We start from the raw sequence: 17,406 nt of genomic DNA on the forward strand, positions 1-17,406 counted from the left end.
GGCTGCTTCCAGCTGGATGGTGCACCAGGTCACAAAGCTCAGATCATCTTAAACTGTGTTCTTGAACATGACAATGAGTTCACTGCACTCAAATGGCCTCCGCAGTCACCGGATCAGGACCAAAATCTCCGAGGAATGTTTCCAGCACCTTGTTGAATCCATGCCATGAAGAATTAATGTCGTTTTGAAGGCAAAAGTGGGTCCAACCTGGTACTAGCAAGGTGTACCTAATCAAATGGCTGGTGAGTGTACACTTGAGTATTTTCTTTAGTATCTGGGTGAGTTTATAGTGTGGAGATAATGGAAAAATATGCTTATTTTTATTGTTTATATTAGAAAGCAGTTGATGCTTTCTTATATTTCCAACACTAAACATTAATTACAATTTATCCATCCAGTATGGAGGTAAATATTATGTTTTATTACAAGAACCTTAAGAGGGCAGTATAGCCTTAATAATAAGAATGTGTATTTTAAGCCATCTAACCAACATATTCTTATATTTCTGGACATGAGCCTACACGTGTTGTTCAGTGTAAGTAAGAACCCCAATCAGCTAGAAACATTGTTATTTCCCTGTACTTTAAATAACTATGTCAACAGAAACTATGGCTTGTCTTCAGTGACACAGGAAGACCCTCAGAGCTTTGACCCAAACCTTTAACATGCCTTCAGGTTATCCAGACTGCTGTTTCTGCTTTGGTTCGGTTTGTTTCTAATACAAAAGCATGAAGTCACCTCATTGGAAGGCTAATCATATGCTGAGAAAGTACAGTTCTTATGTAACCCCAGTAATTTATCCAGTGATGAGTCACTTACTTGACAGAACTGGAGCCATCAGCTTGTATTTAATATCAAATTTATCTACAGTAAGATGAATAAAAAGTTGCTTAATGGAACAACCGCGTCATTTTTTTTTTTTTTTTTGGCATCAGCATGTGGGTGGTAATTTCTTCAGATGTTTGGCTAACACTGTGAGTCATTCATGAGGGCTGTCATGTACAGAACAAACTCAGGCTGTGTTGTTCTAAAAAAGAAACACACTCCGCTCCCGGTGAAAACACGAAAAACACGTCAGATGCTTAATCTCCCTGCAATGTTATCTTTTTTTAGAAGTGCGCTTAAATCATTGTTCTAAGAAACACTGAGGCAGGTCAGGAGCGGGATAGGCTTTCTCCGAAAAGGAAGTTTTGAAAAGGAAAATAATCTCTTGAGGTTGGCACATGATGTTCCCACATCTCACGGAAACCACTATTTAATTTTCATTGCTACATTCAGTGTATCCGCACTACTAGACAGCCGCCCAGCCAGAAAACCCATGGAAAAAAAAGTCAGCAGTTTAAGGAGAAATGCCACACAGAGACAGGGGGATAAATGAACACACTTGATGCTATTACTGTATCCCACTCCAGCCAAAGCCAAGAGCACTGCAAGAGGGAAGAGGGTGCAGATGAGAGAGCAGAAGAGTGACGACTGTGACATCACTGCTCCTTCAGCGCTGTGAGACGGGGCTCGACTCGGCTCTGCACCAGCGGCAGCAACCTAAGGCAATGGACAGATGATGGATGACTCATTCTCACCACCCACACCACTTCCCATCATCAAGGAACTCTCACTGGGCTCCACACAGCTCTCCAGTCGCCCTGAGGGGAGGGATAGACAAGTAGTTGGGATGTTAAAGTAAAAAAGAAAGTTACCGCATTTGTTCCCCAGATGATAGAAATATAGATAATGCCCACAGTGAGTCAGCTGTTGAGACATCTTAACACCCTTGATGTAAGTGAGAGTGCATAAAAAAATGTGTGTATATGTCATAACACAAAACAGTACAGCAGTGCAAAGTTTAATGGAGTTTTACTGTTTTTAGCCAAATCCCAAGAAGACTGAAGTTAAATTTATATGAAACGTTGAATGTCTGACTTCCTTACCTTACCCTTAATGTAATGCTAATATCTCCAGCAATGTGCAAAAGTCTTGAGTCTTGAGCAAACATTCTCCAGGCTCTCTGAAGGTCCTGCATATATTTTCTCTGGACATTGGCTGCTTTTTCACACACTTTGAGTCCACTCCTTGTACCTGAGTGTTTTCTGAGGAAGTTTTTTTGTTTGTTAATCCATTTAACACTGACCTATAAATCATTCAAACATAAAAAGGCTCCAAAATCAAAGGATGAATCAGTGCTGTGTCTGCACAGAACAGACAACTTAGCAAAGAATTCATTTTAAATTGCATCTTCATGCAATGTCTTACAAGCAACCTGTTGCAAAAACACATAATTGTACAAATTTCTTTAGATTTGTACAAAGATTACACAGTTTATAAAATAGTATTGTTTCATCAATATTTCCAAAGAGCTTTTTGCCAAAACCTTAGCATATGTTGGCAGTGGTTTTCAGTGCGTCCTTAAAAAAATCTGAGGAAACTGGATAACTGAATGACGAAAGAAGAAGTGTCAGCTCTAAAAAAGAAAAAAAAACTATCTACGGCAGATTAACAATATCTGAAAATCATGTCTTTAAGAAGCAGGAAAAACATCCAGCAAAGACCTGACACAGGACCTGAGAGATGCATCTGGACCTTCAGATGATCCATCTACTGTTCACTGAAGCTTCATCAGAAATGGTCTCAGTAGAAGGGTGGCTGTCAAGAAGGAAAACACACAATGGAACACTATCAGTCATGGATTGACCTCCCAAAGGCAGAAACATCTAAAGAAGAGCTTTGAATGTCCTTCAAGAAGCCTGGAGAACTATTCCTGAAGACGATATGTCTGTGTAGATTCTCAGTTATCCAGGTCATAGTAGTCTCTGGAGCTTGAAAAAGGCGACTGGACTTCTTTTTGTTTCTTGAAGACGTTTCACCTCTCATCCGAAAGGCTTCTTCAGTTCTCAACCAAATGGTGGAGAGACCCAGGTATTTAAACCCCTGTGGGCGTAGTCCCCTGGAGGTGGTTATGGCCCTCTATTGATCATGTGCTTGAACACATGTGCCCAGGTGTGAAGGGGGCGTGGGTCATATTTAATCAGTGGTTTCAGTTGAAACCAACTTAGGACTCCGCTCCATTGTTTCCTGTGGCCTATTGAGGTCACTGGAACACCTTTGTTCCAGTGACCTCAATAGGCCACAGGAAACAATGGAGCGGAGTCCTAAGTTGGTTGAATATTCCTGAAGACTGCTTGAAGAAATAAGAAAGCTGCCTCAGAGAGTTCAGGCTGTGTTTTAGAATAAAAGTGGTCATATGAAAAGTTGACTTTCAAGCTCATTAGAATTGCGTTACATACTGCTCCCAGTTGTGTTCTCACGCTTCAAAACATTGTTGCACGTATTTCCCATTTTCCGAGCAAAATGTAATTAAATGAAGGGTGGATCAAGACTTTTGCACTGTACTGTACTGGATAACCCAATTGCAACAAGTGAGGACACCTTTCAGTGAGGTCACATATTTAACAATATGCGTACCATACTTTGTCTGAAGGAGTTTCAAAATACAGCCCATGGTTTGAAGTTAGCCTGGTCATACTTTTAACTTTTTCTGTCTTTAAAAAGTATCTTTGGATCAATTTGCTCCTGCCAAAACTTCTTAGTCATCTTTTCATTCAGTACTTGGGTACACAAACTTGTTTTCGTGGTGCCTCTATAAATGTCATCTCCCCCACAGCTTCTGCGCTCGTGCAGCTCCGTATCAGCACACTGCCACCTCCGTGCTTCTTGGTCGGCACTATACGCAGTCACTTTGTTAGTCATGACGAGGTCCGCACCAAACATCCTGAACCCTTGATTTAAACGGTTTTGTTTTTGGCTTCATTTGACCAAATAATATGCTGCCGTATTCACTGAGCTGTTCGTCTTGTTCTTTGACGAAGTTTCCCCTCATCAGTTTTGTGAGCTCTTGGCTTTCCTCTTGGACAGCGTCTGCTGAGGTTGACTTCATGTAAAGCGACTGTCTGAACAGTCAGTTTCCCACATACAATCCTCGGGCCAAGTCAGAAGCACTTACTGTATGTGTCTGTTTGTTGCAAGGTTACATAAACAGCGAACCGTGTGGGTGTTAGTTTTTTCAGGACGGCCACTGTGCCTTCTGTTATTGATAGTATGGCTCTTCCTCTATCTCCCGAGCACTGCTTCAGCTGTGTTTGAGCTCCCTCTCATCATTATTAAGTCCCACTGGTTTCTTTTTTTCAAGTCACGGCAACTCATTACCATGTGGAGCCATATTGCATAACTCATGAGCCAATGCCAACATTTTAAAGACCTGTGGTGTTCACAGCTTCTTTCATAGTCTTTCAGTGGGACTTAAAAACATTTTTTGCAATGGTCACATGTCTATCAAACCTGCTTGAAATTACACATCAACTTAAAGCCAATACATGTGGAGCACGAGTGAAGATGATGAGTATTGCTTGAGTTCATCCATGACGTGTACAAAGAAACTGCCCACTGTACACTTACATAAAGTATGCATATTTCATCACATCTTCTCTTTCCACCGAGGGCCACGTTCAGGCTATTTGACTTCTTCTTGAATTGCTGACGTGAAGTGAATGAATAAACACTGGGTAGCGGGATCATGAGGTAAGGACAGAATAAACAGACCTCAGATGGCCCTGCTCAGTTGAGCCATTGTCCTCAACAAACCCCTCTATTCGCTTTCACTTTCCCCTCCTCCTCGCCCTCGCTCTTTCTGTTTGCACAATAACAACTCAACTGTCTAATTCCATTATCCCACATTACAACAGTCAACAATAATATAAAGAAGTCATGCACTGTGAGACGATGAATGTGTTTGTTAAAGGCGTCTGTTACTCTTGTATTGGGGTTTCTGTCTTCAGGCTTCTGGGAAAAACACTTGACTTTCTGGAAAACAGAAGGATTTTCCTCTCAATTTTTTAATTTTTTTTTTTTTTAGGAAAAAGTTATTTTGCACTCTCAGTTTGCCATATTTAGCCAAGCAAATCAAGTGTTTTTGTGTATAACTTCCATTTATCGGTTCTGTTTGTTTGTGGTTTCAAATGTGGATTGAAAAACAGAAAGACTTTATTGAAAAATGCCTCAGTGATATCATTAAAAACAGTATTTGAAGAAACTACTAGTTAATCTTTGTTCCACTCAGCTGCCATAAACTAATGTCAATTATTTATTAAAGCATCAGAAACTAGATAAGCAGCATTAGGCAACTTTTTGCAATGGCCCCTCTGTAACTTTTGATTTGAAGGTAGCAGCACTTACCTTTTTAGGTGAAAGCATAATTGATGGTTTCAGAAAGCGATCAGCCAGTGAACAGGGCAATTATTACATGTAATTATATAGCTGCGTTAGTAATGAGCGTGGCTTAGCGTGAGAAAGACATGCGGCCCATAGGGTGGTTGTTCATAAGTGAATGGACAGGGTGGCCTAAGGCTGCAGAGGCTTCAACAGTCCCTGTGAGCCAAACCCTCTCACAGAGCCAGGTTTTCATCTTTGAACTATTCCTTCCATCTCTTTGCTGCTGCCTGGGTTTGTTGGCTTTGAGCATCAAGGGAGCAGCTCAGTCTGGGTTAAGCCCTTTCAGCCAACTGTTCAAAGACCTTTTTGCATGGTTTGCCTCTCTAGCGGCTGCCGCTGAACTGGCCTCCCATTCCTTTTTAGGATTTATAGGAATGACGATCCTCTCGTTCGGCTCTCAAGAAAATCCACCCCACTGTGTGGAACACCGCCAGGATTAGGATTCGGTCTGTATTACATAAAAGTGAAGATTACATCCTTTGGTAAACGTTAAACCCAAAAAAGAAGCCTCCCGTGAGAATGACAATAGCTGCTCTCTGAGCTTTGAGCGTGGTTGAGGCCATTTTGGGAACTCGGGCCAAAAATACTTTGAAATTTCAACAGGATTTGCCAACTGAATAGCAGTCAGGCATGTGTGAATGAAATAAACATGTCAAATTACCAGAAAATTAGACCTATTGATCAGTTCCAGCTCCAATTATATTGTTCTTGGATTGAGTAATTTAGCTTGAGTCACAGGTCAAAATAAAATAAAAAAAAAAAAAATCCAGCCCCTCAGTTTCCCCACCGCCTAAAACAAGCCAAGCTGCTCGTAAACAGAAGGTCTGAACAGCAGAGGGTGGGGACGGGAGCGCTCACAGCCAGAGCTCTGTGCTTGAGATGCCCAAATTAATGATCTCATTGATTTTAAACAGATCCAAGTAAAACTATCAAGATGGTGCATTTAGAGCAAAATGTAATACAAAGTAGCCGTGCTCTCTAATGTTAAATGTGTATTTAGAGCTTGGTTTTAATAAAGAAGAAAACAAACAAAATCCTTTCACTGATTATTATACTTCCCTATTGTTATTGTTGGGTAAGATGAATGTGTTTCAGTGCAACCTGAATTGGATAATATATAATAAATAATGACTGTCTGGAGCAGTCCGAAGCCCGAACCTTTGGCTTGTGCGGATCACTTCCGCATACATGACCTCATTATTTAATAGACAAATTAACCTGTTAAATGGGATTAATTTGGAAAGTACATCCAGTTTGTTTCCAGTATAAGGATTAAGACTCAAGATTTTAAAAATCCACTTGTCAAGGTCAGCGTTGTGGAAGTAGGAGTCTAAGCAGAGATGCCCAGGCCTTCCTCTTGCGATCAGTATAGCATCCAAATCACTCCAGATACTGTACCAGTTCACCTGTCCTTCTCCTGCTCCAGTTCTCACGACTGAACAAGACCCTGAGTTACTTGAATTTCTCCATTTGCAGCAGGAAATTCTCTCCGGGCCAGAGTGGGCATTTACACCCTTCTCCAGCTGAAAACCACGGCCTCTGACATGGAGGTGTGAGCTAGAAGTCACCACTCGATAAAGCCAACAAGACCAAATCATCTGAAAAAGGCAGAGATGTGATTCTGAAACCAATTCTGTCCATAAAGGTTATAAACAGTATTGGTGAAAAAGGGCTTCCCAAGTGAAGTCCAGTGTCCACATGAAATGAGTCTGTCATGAGTCTGTCATTTCTGGCAATGTAAACCAAGCCCTATGTGTTGCAGTTGCACAGGAAGTCAATAGTCTGTAACAAAGGGCTTAATATACCACACTCCCAAAGTGCCCCTCAACAGGTATGTGGTCATATGTCTTCTCCAAATCCACAAAACATATGTAGACGTGAGCCATGAGGTCAGATGATTTGCAGGTTGGATGACAGCTGAAGGCCTTAGCAGTCCAATCTTTAATTACCCAACTTGTGAAGGAAAAACGAAGAAGGTTCTGACATGTCTAAGGTGTATCCTGCTTCTTCCCCTATGACACATGGGATAGGCTTCAGCTGCCCTGCAACCCTGAAGTGGATAAGAAAATGGATGGATGGATGGATGATGGATGGAATAAAATTAGACTAGTTCAGGGTAAGTTCACTATCAAATAGCATCACATATATTTTAATTGGAAAAGTTTTACTGTTGGGTTCTTTTGCTATGTGCCACAATGGTATATTTATGAATGCAAGTTTCCTAATAATGCCTACAATTGCAGTACAGTACGTAGGACAATAAGCAACTCCAAGAGGATTATCTTTAATCTGTGTTCTGCTCTGTTTAAAGTATTTTCTGTGAGGATTTGAAAATGAGATACAAGAGTGGTGCAAAAGGGATTTCACAAAACATGGCCTTATTTGGTTACAGGAGGACGACACCATGCAGGATCCAATCTTGTGAAAGATGCTGATTTTCTCATGTAACACATTCTGCTTGTTCTTTAAAACTCTATCAGTTTGGTGTAGCAGAGGCAGCGCAAAAATCCCTTGTGGTCAAAGCTTCTGAATCTCTATTTTAAGCACTTCTTTGAAAAGGGTTAAAAAAAAAAAAAAGTGACTGGTTGTTATATTTGATATGACAAATCATTCATTTCAGTATATTCAGTACATATTCATGTACTGAATATATTTTACTTTGGTTTTCCACTGTTTGCAGGCTGCTCCCTGGGGCTATCTGGTTAGGCTTAGCTAACAAATTTTGTACTCCAGCAACTTCAAAGCTACCCCAGATAGCATAGTGTTTGCAGAACATATCAGTTAGTCCTTTTCCTGTAATAAGTAAACCTTTAATACACACCTTGAGTCAAGACTACGGCCCACTCTGCCTAATTTAATAATTTGCCTATTTGCCTTCCTGAGTCTTCTTGAACTAAAAATATTCAAACCTGTTGTTGTACTGTTACTGTGAACAAAATGACAGTGACGTGATTGTGCAGCAGCTCAGTATTAGGTTTGGTGCGGAGAAGCTGTTTGACGTGGAAGGGATTTTTTTTTTTTTTTTTTTTTTTTGACAGCACCTCTGAAAATGAAAATGCTGGGAGGAGCAGGCAACTCAGAGGCCCGGGTTCAAATCCGCCCTGAGGCTATTTACTGCGTGTCTTTCCCCTGGTCTTTCTCCAAGCTTTCCTGTCTTCTCTCCACTGTCCTTCTGCAATAAAAGATAAAAAGAAAAAAAACACCCCACAAAAAAGTCATTTCCCTAAAACAAATGCATTCCACTTGGTTGCTGATTTATCCAGGAAAAAGACAATATTACACATTTGTGAGGTGAAACAGCATGAGAAGGCTTGTGACCTCCTGAAGCAATAACTGCAATTAAGTGTTGATTGACTATGATTTATCATGCAAACAATGATCTGGTTTGGAGGTTTGGATCTTTGGAATATATGCAACTCTGTGACACTGGCATGAACTGTTCATTTCAAGTCCTTCAGTAACATTTCTGGTGGACTCGTCAGCATGAACCAGTTTGAGAGAGGTCTGTAGCTGCTTAAAAGTTAGGATCATAGATCTCTGACTGTAACACTACTCCTGCTCTTTGTTGGTTGACCACGTCTGTGGAAGGTAATAATCTATTTCCTTCATTTGCACACAGTCTGTCTAGTCAACCCTAACCGTGACCTGTGATGACCCTAACCCAAACCCTAACCATATGCTATCAGAATGTGTAATGTTTGTTTTAATTCAATTTATACTCCAAAGTCTCGGCAATCAAAGGACAGTGAAATGTATCATTTTGACAAAAAAAAACCCCAAAAAACCAAATATTTAAAACCTATTTATATTTTTTCCCTGAAAAGTAATTTTATTGTTCTCCAAAGCAGAGTTAGGGGTTAGGATTAGGATTAGGGTTAGGAGCTAGAGTTCGGGTCATTACCAGTGATGACTTAAACCTTAGAGGGTTACCTTAAAGAAATTTCCAGATTACACTGAAGTAGCTGACTGGTACACTGTATGTGATGATTTAAGGCTTAAAGACAAATGCAAACTAAATAGGAAATAGCTTTTGGAAAATGCAACTTTAATCATTCAAATCAAGACGCTAAAATTACCATTTAATAACTGAATCCCTAATAGCTAAATAAAAAGCTACAGCTTTAAATATTTTGTAAAAAATAAGTCCAATCATAAGCAGTAAATTAAAAACACAGAGCAGATACACAACAGCCGGGCCAGTATTAACAGATGTCGCAACACTGTTTCTAATGTTGCATGTCTACTTGAGGTCTAATCTGTGTAATCAACACACATTTGTTATGTGGCTTAAAGGGTTTACAATATACTATGTTTAGTGTGTCATGTCATTAAGAAGAGTTTCAGTGGAAAGGTTAGCAAACTAACAAATAGTGACTCACATCACAAACAGCTTTATCTGCCATCTGCCTGCATGCATGCAGTTAATACAGGCAGCATTAATTTGGATGGGATTGTCGAGGGTTGTTTTGATGGCTGGAGTTCAAGAATACTAAAGCCGTGCCATGGCAGCCTTGGGTGAACCTGAGCACTAAGGACGATGTGCCGCTGACATTCTGCAATAAACCAGGTGGAAACTGGGCCATCTATATCTGGACTACCCTCTGATTATGACGAGATTATGCAACCGCACAGCATGCTTTACATAACTAGTTATAGCATTCATTCCGTATAGCCTTTTGGTCCCAAAATTAATAAATTACTAGCCCCATTCTATGAAGGTCATCTGACCATATGGCATCTATATAAATGTCATTCACTTCTGACGCCTTTTGTCCTTCATTCCCGCTAACTTTTAGCCACATTGTGACTGTGATTCAAGTCGGCAACTGAATGAAAAAGATTGTGAAATTTCACATCTGACACAACAGCTGCTAGGATGCCGTTACATTTTCATTTACGTGGGCAAACAAACACTCTATCTGATAAAAAAAACACCATGTGACTTTCCAAAGCTCCCTGTAAGTCTGTGCACAAAAGCTTTGCAAAGTTGCTTTTATTGCTTTGGCTACACTTAATTCCACATGTTAGGGGCCGTGCCAAAATTATCCCGAGGAACAAAAGGGCCAAACAAGGGGAGTGATTTGGATTATTTCATTTTGCTGAATGTTTACATCCCGCTCCTATTCTCATGCCAGATTCATTCCTGCCATTTAAATGTAATGCTAGAAATGGGCTTAAAGGTCATGCAGTTACATCACAAAGCCATCTATTCAACTAAGCACTCTTTGAAAGCCGTGTCTAAATGTCTCCATATAAGCATCATGTCATTGATTTGCCTGATAAGCAGATAATAGATCTCACAGCAGTCCAGCAGCAGCTAAACACCATGACTGTGATTAATAGTTGTTTACTTAGCAGCAGCTTTATGTTGATCATAATGGCTTAGATAGTCACTATTTTGCTTGCTTTTCTCATAAATGTATTATTCACAGGGGATCGTCCTATTCAGAGAAAATGGGAGACGGCTTACACGGAGCTGTGGCTCCTCTGAATGATGGCTCAACAGAAGAAATCAGCACACATTTGTCATTATTCTATCACATGGAGTCTGACTCTTCACACCTCTGCCTCAGCACTGTCCCGTCAGTCCTCATGACAGATCTGGGAAGATATTTTGCACTCCCTGCATTGCTTTGGTCATTAGTAGGTTGCAGGAAAGAAGCTTTGGGGTATACACTCTGTTTGCTTGATTACATTTTGAAACATCCTTTTAAAAATAAGCGTTTGTTCGTTTTATCATTCTTCCTGCAGCTGCCATTTTGATTAATCCCCTCACATTCTCCCGAGACATGTCCCCGCTAATATATGTAATTTGTTTTATGAGCATTTCATAAGTCTCCACCCCCACTTCTCCCCAAGCCCTAACCACCCCCTCCCCAAATGGTCAGAAGTGGTTGCTTTGGTAACAGCGTGACGTATTTAATAGCCCAAGAATAGAAGCATGAGGAGGAAAGCGGGTCTGAGGCTCTTGGCTTCTGCCTCACAATAAGTCTGAATGCCATTCCAAATGTTTCCCTCTAATTTGTGTCAAAGGCCAACATTTAAATGATGCTGACATTTTTGTGTGATTTACGGAGCAGACAGGAAGTTCTGTTTTCACAGCATGTTGGAGAGGTTACCTGCTTGTGGTTTCCCCTGATAAGAAAAAAAAAAAAGTCATCTGGTTGGTTGAGTAGATGGGGGTCATGATTGATGCAGTAATCTGGCTGAAACATTTGGATGAGCAGCATCTAAACAGAGACACTGACAACAAATTATCAATAAACATATACCCGCATGGACACACGCACACGCTCTGCTTGTTATGAAACAGCCCCCCAAGTCAAACAAAATGAGTCACAGCCTATTTATAGCTGCTGCAATACATCTCTCATGTGTATGAGCCTTGGATGGAGGCTATGTGTCGTGGTATAGACAGGCTGTTACATAAACGCGTTTCTGCATACATGTCTTGGGGGATTGATGATTCATAACATGAGCATAGCACTCATCTTAACTGCATTTTTCTTAGTCATCAGTCGAACCATAAATAATTACCATTAAAGCTAAATTTGGATGCATGTGGAATAGTTTGACTCACTCTTCTTGATATAAATCTGAAATTTTGTTCTTTTAACATAAAGCAAACAATATGAGAAATACTACAGCGATGCATTCATACTGATACTTAAGAAGCATAGACTGTATATAAAAGATGGGCGTAGCCATCATGCTGTCACCCTTTAGTTTGTGGACTGCTATTTTAAAGCTGCCAGCATTTTAGTTTTTTTTTTCTTTTATGTAAACGTGACCACATTTGCAAGAGAGAGGGGAGTGCAACATACTCAGTTAAACCCTAGCTACCTTAGTTAGGCCTCAGTCACATGGGCCTAGAGACCTGACGGCAGCCATCTGATAACTACTGGTCATGAGGAGCAAAAGTGTATTCCCCGACTAGTTGCAAGTGGTTGCTGGAGGTTGCTGGCAGTCACTAGCATGAAATTGGTCGCAAAGATATATATTGCACTGTGCTGAAAACCTCCCTGCTTTGCTTTGGTCATTAGCAAGTTGCCATGGTTGCCAGCAGTTTGCATGGAAGACGTGACTTGTCTGCAAACACTCACAAACTACTTGCCAAGCAGCAGTTAAACTGTGAAAAGTGAGACTTTTGAAATGTGTTGGTTACAGCAGTAAGGCCCAACCTTTACTTTGAAGGCAAACGCTCTCTGTTTCCAAGTTTCAGTGCAGCTCGGAGAGTAAATGGCAAATGTTTGCAGTGTCTTCCGTGCAAACTATGATCGACCGCAGCAATCCACTAGCAACCAAAGCAATCACAAAGAGGATTTTGGTGCAGCACCCTCTCTGCACCCAATTTCACCTGGCAACAGCCACTAACCTCCAGCAACTGGTTAGGAAATACACATTTTTACCTAGCCACCAGAGGTTTCCAGGGGGTTGCTGACGAGCCTCTAGGCCTGTGTTAATATGGTGCATCTGCACACTGTGGGTGCAGTGCTAAAACACAGATACCTGCTTTAGTGCTTGCATGGCTTATGGCCATACCGTCCTGAACACACCTGATCTCATCTGATCTCAGAAGCTAAGAGAATTTTACTAGCCTAAAATACTGAGGTGCAGACTTCTTGTACTGTCTGTAAGTGCAGTGACCCACACAAAATGCATTATGTTTCTCTAATTTGCACAGAATTCTTCCAGCCTCAGATAACAGGCTGCTGTTTGGTACTGCTCTTCTCCTGTTTCACATTTTTCTCCCAAGAATAATTTCTCTAAGGGCAATGCTCCAGACATTTTCAGTTTGGCAGTCATGTTAAAAGGGGGCACAGGATATGTCACAAGAGGAGCAAGTACACAATGTGCGCATAATTCTGAACGGAGATAAAAGTAACAGAGAAAATGAAAGAAGGGAAACAGCCAAGCTGGACTTGATTTGATATGAAAGTCAGAAAAGCATGTTTTGATTATGAAACTCCATTTATGCAGGCATATTTGTTATAATTCAATATTACAGCAATGTAGGCTGCTTTTATCTTTCATAATACCGGCTGACTAGCACAGTGTGTTACTGTGTATCACATTAGATAACATTATATAGCAGGTGAAATGAGGCCAAGTTCATGTCGTCAGGCGATACTGTGTCAGTGCAGCGCACTGTGTCACTGCGAAGGGATTTTGCTCAAATCCATTATAAAACAAACATGAACAAAGGTTGTTCTTAAACATCAGAGGACTCTGAAACAGGAGACATGTATAGGAACAAACTGAGCATGCTAAACAGGACACGGGCTCAGACAGAGCCGCACTGACAGGTGACACTCCCCAACCCATGGTCAGTGGATAGGTGGCTATCAACATGACCGTAACGGCTAACTGTGTCAGCAGAGTGATGGCCTCCTCTCATTCCTGTCCTCCTCTGTGGACTTTCCCTCAGGTTACATGTGGAGTGTATTTAAAGCTTGTCCCCAGCCTTTTCAGCAGGGCACCTTACGTAACCTTCAGCATTCAGCCTTCATCTTTGGCTAACACCTCCCAACTCATCTGTCTGACTCCCAGTAGCAGTTTTTGTGAAGCCGGTCAGCTGGTGTAAACAGCCTTGCTGTGAGTCTTGTCTGTGCCACCCACTTTGAAAGAACGGGGCACTGATATTTCTGTCCTTCCTGCTTCCCACTGCTGCCGTTGGAGCAAGCGAATTACGAGGAAAGCCAGTGAAATATGACTCAGTCTCAGCATTTGTGTTTGGTCTACCGGCAGGCTGGTGCAGCTTCTTCTTGAAACTTTTGATCCACTTGTATTATTTAAGGGCATTCTGCTTCTGTACATAGTGCGCAATTTCTCAATAATTACACAAAGGGGGTTTTTGTCACACTAAATACAGGGGAAACACAGAGCGAAAGCAGTTCCTTTATTCAAGAGAAATTTGTGTGAAATAATGTCTTGGATGGATTTACATGAACTCTGACATAGATTTATTTAAACTGAAGTATAAGTCAATAAGCATATCACTTAGTTCTATCCATTGGTCTATAAAATGTGTGCAGTGAGCAAAATGTCAGAAAAGAGTGCAAGACTGCCATGTACAAAGTGAATTTTAGCATGCATGAAAACCTACTTTGAGCATTAACTGACTGCCAAACCCAATCAAGTAATTGTACTACATTTACTTATTACTGGAGACTTGGTTAGATGCATTCTTGTCTGTAGACAAAGTTTGCATTTATGCACATCCAGCTGGCCTGCTGTGCACTCATTAACCTTAGAGCACTTAGGTGCAGTTTTGTAACACTATCGCTATCACTTTCACGTGGGTGAAAATCACCTGACACTCAGCTGTAAGTGGTCTTTAGGAACCACAGCAACTCAGTTTATGCAGATGTAAAGAAGCTGTAAAGTTGCAGGGATGGGTTGCCGAGTGCTGAGGCGCATAATGAGTAAAAGTTGCTCTGCTGGCTCAGTAACAGCAGAGTTACAAACCTCCACTGGCATTATCAGCAGCACAAAAACTGTGTGCTGGGAGTTTCACAGCATGTAGGCATAATAGCCCAGTACCCTTGTCCAAATAGCGTATTTGTTCCACATACTGTACATGCAGTACAGATAATAATAGTATACTGTTTACTATTAGAAATTCTTTGTAACTTTGCAACAATGAGAACTTGATTCTTAGCTAATCAAGCAAAAGGCAGCTAGTTGTAGCTAATTGTAGTGGAGGTATAAAAAGAGTGCTCCACCCTCCTACTCTGAGGGCTGTAAAGGCCTCACGTGAAAAGAGAGATGTGTAATCACAGATGCAGGGTCCATATTTTACTATCTCCAAAGACAGTAGATACAGTGGTGTGAAAAAGTGTTTGCCCCCTACCTCATTTCCTGTTTTTTTGCATGTTTGTCACACTTAAGTGTTTCGGAACATCAAACCAATTTAAACATTAGTCAAGGACAACACAAGTAAACACAAAATGCAAGTTGTAAATGAAGGTGTTTATTAGTAAAGGTGAAAAAAAATCCAAACCATCATGGCCCTGTGTGAAAAAGTGATTGCCCCCTAAACCTAATAACTGGTTGGGCCACCCTTAGCAGCAACAACTGCAACCAAGCGTCTGCGATAACTTGCAATGAGGCTTTTACAGCGTTCTGGAGGAATTTTGGCCCACTCATCTTTGCAGAATTGTCCTAATTCAGTTACATTAGAGGGTTTTCGAGCATGAACAGCCTTTTTAAGGTCATACCACAACATCTCAATAGGATTCAGGTCAGGACTTTGGCTAGGCCACTCCAAAGTCTTCATTTTGTTTTTCTTCAGCCATTCAGTGGTGGACTTGCTGGTGTGTTTAGGATCATTGTCCTGCTGCAGAACCCAAGTACGTTTAAGCTTGAGTACACGAACAGATGGTCTGACATTCTCCCGCAGGATCTCTTGGTAGACAGCAGAATTCATTGTTCCATTTATCACAGCAAGTCTTCCAGGTCCTGACGCAGCAAAACAGCCCCAGACCATCACACTACCACCACCATATTTTACTGTTGGTATAATGTTCTTTTTCTGAAATGCAGTGTTCCTTTTACGCCAGATGTAATGGGACACACACCTTCCAAAGAGTTCCACTTTTGTCTCATCGGTCCACAGAATGTTGTCCCAAAAGTCTTGGGGATCATCAAGATGCGTTTTGGAAAAATTGAGATGAGCTTTAATGTTCTTTTTGCTCAGCAGTGGTTTTCTTCTTGGAACTCTGCCATGCAGGCCATTTTTGCTCAGTCTTTTTCTGATGGTGGAGGCATGAACGCTGACCTTAACTGAGGCAAGTGAGGCCTGCAGTTCTTTGGACGTTGTTGTGGTGTCTTTTGTGACCTCTTGGATGAGTCGTCGCTGCGCCCTTGGGGTAATTTTGGGCGGCCGGCCACTCCTGGGAAGGTTCACCACTGTTCCATGTCTTCGCCATTTGTGGATAATGGCTCTCACTGTGGTTCGCTGGATTCCCAAAGCTTTGGAAATGGCTTTATAACCCTTTCCAGACTGATAGATCTCAATTACTTTCTTTCTCAATTGCTCCTGAATTTCTTTGGATCTCGGCATGATGTGTAGCTTTCAAGGATCTTCTGGTGGACCTTACTGTGTCAGGCAGCTCCTATTTAAGTGATGTCTTGATTGGGAACAGGTGTGGCAATAATCAGGCCTAGGTGTGGCTAGGGAAATTGAACTCAGGTGTGAAAAACCACAGTTATAGTATGTTTTAACAAGGGGGGCAATCACTTTTTCACACAGGGCCATGATGGTTTGGATTTTTTTTCACCTTTACTAATAAACACCTTCATTTACAACTTGCATTTTGTGTTTACTTGTGTTGTCCTTGTCTATTGTTTAAATTGGTTTGATGTTCCGAAACACTTAAGTGTGACAAACATGCAAAAAAACAGGAAATGAGGCAGGGGGCAAACACTTTTTCACACCACTGTAGCTGTCTTTGGAGATGGTATCAGCAGTTACTGATACTAAGTGTTACAAAATAATCAAATTATTGTGCAATATGGAAATGTAGTATTTGTTGCTAATGATCGCATATTTCTAAGAAGCCAAAATGAAGGTATAATATTAATAATAATTGTCATACAAATGCAACAATTATCATACAAATACCCCTCATCTGGCAACACTGTTGACAGGACAGTCCAGTCACTGTTGCTAATCTATGACTGTTAGCTTTGCAGAAACTAACAGTCATAGATTGTTCCCTGCAGGTCAAACACAGTGAAGTTAATATACTGCACTGACTGTGTCACTCATCAATCACTTGGATGCTTTCCTATAAAGTCTGAATTACAGATCAAACACTTAACTAGTGAACTGAGAGGCACGCTTAATGAAAACAGTGAAAGAAAAGTTTTGACTGAAACGTTTTGAGAACCTGTTGGCCAGCCTCATGTTTTCAGTGCCATTTGATTTCGCTAATTGCTCTAACATCTCATCACCGTATGATATATAGACTCACCGATCACATTGTTAAGTCCAGCTGCTCATTATCTAAACAGCCAATCGCATAGCGGCACCTTGATGCATTTAGGCATGTAGACATGGTCCTTTGGGATGTGGTAGAGCAAGAGAGTCCAATCATGGATGTGCAACAACTGTGTGACGCAATTACGTCAATATGGAGC

Source organism: Archocentrus centrarchus, chromosome 8 (genome assembly GCF_007364275.1).
Source record: "Archocentrus centrarchus isolate MPI-CPG fArcCen1 chromosome 8, fArcCen1, whole genome shotgun sequence".
Classification (NCBI taxonomy): Eukaryota; Metazoa; Chordata; class Actinopteri; order Cichliformes; family Cichlidae; genus Archocentrus; species Archocentrus centrarchus.